Consider the following 5,373-nt stretch of genomic DNA (forward strand, 5'->3'; position numbering starts at 1 on the left):
CAAATCGGTGTTTAGGGCTCTATACAGGGATTAGCTGCGGTTTAAGGCTCTGCGGATAATCGCAAATGACAAGCATTCACAGAACAACGAATGGATGTCTGTTTTTTGTACGATAACATTTGAAACAAAAATGCTGATTTTGTAAGAACTTAAATCGCGTGTACTATTGAATTACCCAAGAAAGTGGGGTATTTTTATTCTTCAGGTGTATGTTGGGTCGCGGAATTAACAGTGAGTTGGGAAACCTTCACGGGGACCCAACCTCTGCTTGGAGAATAGATAGGAGTACTTGTTTGTTTGCCCACTGAGCTTTTATCAAGCTCCTTGGTTTGACATTGTAAAGAATGCGAAAACTTCGCACCTCAGTGCTAATCGTTAAGAATGGCTGATTTTGGGTTTGATTCAGCCCTGTGACAAAGTTGGGGAAATCTGTTGGCCTACTATGAAAAAAAAGTGGTTTCATAAAACAAATATTTAGACCTGTTATGAGATCTCCAATACCAGGAGTGCCTGTTTTTAGAAAAAAATTAAATGACTGCCAAGAGAGAGTAGTTGGTCCACCCATCATTGTCAGATACGGGCAATGAGGTAAAACTTCCTTGGTACGAGGTTTGCAACAGGTCTAAATATTTCTTTTATGCAACCACAAGTTGTTGTTTTTGCAAAGTGGACAAGAGACAAGCGCGCGCCCGCGCAATGCACACAAACACTAGTAATAATTGTTAATTTTTTGTATGGTTGGATACAAAGGTTAAAAGAACAATCGAGATGGTAATACTTTTAAGAATCAAAACAACCCGTTTATTGAATGAAGCAAGCGGTGCATTGTTCATATGTCGGCTCTCGCAAGGAAAGCCGAAAGTTCGCACCTCCGTGCTAATCCAAAATCGTCTCAAAGCGCGCCCTTACCACGCCAGAACACTGACGCCAGAAGCGACTGGCTGACTGGCATATGACGTAGTCTCCAAGCAGAGGTCCGTGGGGAAAATCGTGACCATTTCCTTTGATTCATATCTTTTTTTAAGGTCGAAAATTATGAAAGGAAAATGTCTCTTGTGCCAGGAAAAGTACTAGTAAATTGCTGTGGAAGGCGAAACTCCCTTCCTTGGCAAACTCCCTTCCTCGGCAAACCCCCTTTCCCGGCACAAAAGAACTTATGTAATGTTGAAAATCGCGAACCAAGACAACACCCCCCCGACCCGTTCGAAGACTGCAACGAAGGCGACTGCGGGTACATTCTAAGTGGAGTAGACAAAACAGGCGAGATCGGAGATACGTGCTTGAATGGGAGAGATCTCATATTAGCGTGCAAAATTCTCAAATAGAATAATGATATAGATTATATAATGGTACCTGATAATTGTTATATGGTTTATAACAGTACCCAACAATGTTGCAAACCTCGTACCAAGGAAGTTTTCTCACCTCCTTGCTTGTACATACCAAGTGTTTGATATTAAAACCTTGTACTTTGACTTTTTAATCACTCTAACGGACTTTATGACCAAGCCAGCATGTACAGGTTCGTAGAGAACATCGTGACCTTCACATGTGCCGGTAGGACCAATGGAGAAAGTGACGTTGAAGTAAAGGGTCACACCTTTCTCCACCAACCTCTGCTTGGAAAGTTATAGACCTCTCTAGTCAGCCAGCTGTTTTCGGCGTGCACGTGGTAAAGCCGATATCGATATCGTATTAGCACGAGGTGTAAACTTCCGGCTTTCTTTGCGAGAGCGACAAACAATTCACCGATTGCTTCATTCAATGAACGGGTTGTTTTAATTTGCCATGAAAGGGAAAAAAATCATTGTTACAGTAGTGTTTGTGTCTGTGAGTGTGGCGGGAAGGGGGTGGTTTGTGGAATATGATTTCTTGAAGGTGAAGCAATACATGTACCATGTCTGTCTTAACAGGGGTGTATTCAGGAAATATTTGCGGAATTCATACGAGCTCTAAGGATCGTATGGATTCCGTAAAACTCATATGAAGTAAGTCAGATTCGTGTGTTTCTTTAATCTCCAAGCAGATCCTACAATGGCCGATAAGGTTAATTAGTACCAAAGTCAGACGAAGGAGTGTAGTGAGCACAAAAGGTGTCTTTTGCCTGAATTATGAGGAGCTTACAAACTCGTGTTCAATATTAAAACCTTTGAGATTAATATTGAATCAATACTAGTAGTCAAAGATAGTTTGCGCAAACTGTACTTTGACATTACTCTTCCCACGGAGCTTTTATCATTTTTGCTCTACCAGACTACATGACCCACTCTCCAAGTAAGCATGTACAGGTTGGTAGAGTCTTGAACATTGTCAACTTCTCATATGCCGGTAGGACCAGCGGGGAAAAGTGACCTTTGGGCTGGTCACACTTTACTCCACCAACATCTGCTTGGAAAGTTATACGCCAGTCAGCCAGCTGCTTCCGGCGTCAGTGTCCTGGCGTATTAAGTTGCGCTCTGGGGCGATTTCGGATTAGCACGGAGGTGCGAACTTTGAGCTTTCCTGGCGAGAGCCAACAAACCGCTTCATTCAATGAATGGGTTGTTTTGATTTCTTATCAGACACCAAGAACTTTCTTTGAGATTAGGAGCTCTACTAATCGTAAATATATCGTGTGCATTTCGCAAACCTCTTTTGAATTCAAATCCGTGTGTTGTTTGGTAATGAAACGTTTAAAATAACTATAAATTCGTACATATTCCATTAAACTCGTATGAAAGCCGTTATATTCTTATAAAAACAGGCACCCCTGGCTTAGGAGATCTCCTCATAACAGGTTTAAATTTATATCTTTATGAAGCCATGTGTGCTTTTTTTTCGTAGTGGACCAACATATCTCTACAAACTTGTCACAGGGCTGAAGTAAACCAATAACAGCTATTAGCATGAAGGTGCAAAGTTTCCTCATTCTTTACAATTGCAAACAAACAAGTATCTATTCTCCTAGCAGAGGTTGGGTCCCCACGTGAAGGGAGCAAACCTATAAATTCCGACTACCTTTCCCAACTCACCATTCTGTGACCAAAAATCCGCTTGAAGAAAAAAATATTCACTTTCTTGGGTAATTCAATGGTACGTTAGGTAATGAGTATTGATTTGTAACCTCCTTGTTTATATTCATAGTGCGTAGAGGTGCTCGGTCAGCTATCGGCTCTGTGTGTTTATTGTTTACAGTATCTCTGTATGGAGCCCTAAACACCGATTTGTTGATGGTGACGTGAACCAAGTGTTTACATTCATATAGCCCGTGGAGCTGCTCGATCAGCTATCGGCTCCGTGTGTTTTGTTTTACAGTATCCCTGTATAGAGCCCTAAACACCGATTTGTTGATGGTGACGTGAACCAAGTGTTTACATTCATATAGCCGGTGGAGCTGCTTGATCAGCTATCGGCTCCGTGTGTTTGTTGTTTACAGTATCCCTGTATAGAGCCCTAAACACTGATTTGTTGATGGTGACGTGAACCAAGTGTTTACATTCATATAGCCCGTGGAGCTGCTTGATCAGCTATCGGCTCCGTGTGTTTGTTGTTTACAGTATCCCTGTATAGAGCCCTAAACACCGATTTGTTGATGGTGACGTGAACCAAGTGTTTACATTCATATAGCCCGTGGAGCTGCTTGATCAGCTATCGGCTCCGTGTGTTTGTTGTTTACAGTACCCCTGTATAGAGCCCTAAACACCGATTTGTTGATGGTGACGTGAACCAAGTGTTTACATTCATATAGCCGGTGGAGCTGCTTGATCAGCTATCGGCTCCGTGTGTTTGTTGTTTACAGTATCCCTGTATAGAGCCCTAAACACTGATTTGTTGATGGTGACGTGAACCAAGTGTTTACATTCATATAGCCGGTGGAGCTGCTTGATCAGCTATCGGCTCCGTGTGTTTGTTGTTTACAGTATCCCTGTATAGAGCCCTAAACACTGATTTGTTGATGGTGACGTGAACCAAGTGTTTACATTCATATAGCCCGTGGAGCTGCTTGATCAGCTATCGGCTCCGTGTGTTTGTTGTTTACAGTATCCCTGTATAGAGCCCTAAACACCGATTTGTTGATGGTGACGTGAACCAAGTGTTTACATTCATATAGCCCGTGGAGCTGCTTGATCAGCTATCGGCTCCGTGTGTTTGTTGTTTACAGTACCCCTGTATAGAGCCCTAAACACCGATTTGTTGATGGTGACGTGAACCAAGTGTTTACATTCATATAGCCGGTGGAGCTGCTTGATCAGCTATCGGCTCCGTGTGTTTGTTGTTTACAGTATCCCTGTATAGAGCCCTAAACACCGATTTGTTGATAGTGACGTGAACCAAGTGTTTACATTCATATAGCCGGTGGAGCTGCTTGATCAGCTATCGGCTCCGTGTGTTTGTTGTTTACAGTATCCCTGTATAGAGCCCTAAACACTGATTTGTTGATGGTGACGTGAACCAAGTGTTTACATTCATATAGCCCGTGGAGCTGCTTGATCAGCTATCGGCTCCGTGTGTTTGTTGTTTACAGTACCCCTGTATAGAGCCCTAAACACCGATTTGTTGATGGTGACGTGAACCAAGTGTTTACATTCATATAGCCGGTGGAGCTGCTTGATCAGCTATCGGCTCCGTGTGTTTGTTGTTTACAGTATCCCTGTATAGAGCCCTAAACACTGATTTGTTGATGGTGACGTGAACCAAGTGTTTACATTCATATAGCCCGTGGAGCTGCTTGATCAGCTATCGGCTCCGTGTGTTTGTTGTTTACAGTACCCCTGTATAGAGCCCTAAACACCGATTTGTTGATGGTGACGTGAACCAAGTGTTTACATTCATATAGCCGGTGGAGCTGCTTGATCAGCTATCGGCTCCGTGTGTTTGTTGTTTACAGTATCCCTGTATAGAGCCCTAAACACCGATTTGTTGATAGTGACGTGAACCAAGTGTTTACATTCATATAGCCCGTGGAGCTGCTTGATCAGCTATCGGCTCCGTGTGTTTGTTGTTTACAGTATCCCTGTATAGAGCCCTAAACACCAATTTGTTGGTAGTGACGTGAACCAAGTTTTTACATTCATATAGCCCGTGGAGCTGCTTGATCAGCTATCGGCTCCGTGTGTTTGTTGTTTACAGTATCCCTGTATAGAGCCCTAAACACCGATTTGTTGATGGTGACGTGAACCAAGTGTTTACATTCATATAGCCGGTGGAGCTGCTTGATCAGCTATCGACTCCGTGTGTTTTGTTTTACAGCATCCCTGTATAGAGCCCTAAACACCGGTTTGTTGATGGTGACGTGAACCAAGTGTTTACATTCATATAGCCCGTGGAGCTGCTTGATCAGCTATCGGCTCCGTGTGTTTTGTTTTACAGAATCCCTGTATAGAGCCCTAAACA

Source organism: Branchiostoma floridae, chromosome 12 (assembly GCF_000003815.2).
Source record: "Branchiostoma floridae strain S238N-H82 chromosome 12, Bfl_VNyyK, whole genome shotgun sequence".
Classification (NCBI taxonomy): domain Eukaryota; kingdom Metazoa; phylum Chordata; class Leptocardii; order Amphioxiformes; family Branchiostomatidae; genus Branchiostoma; species Branchiostoma floridae.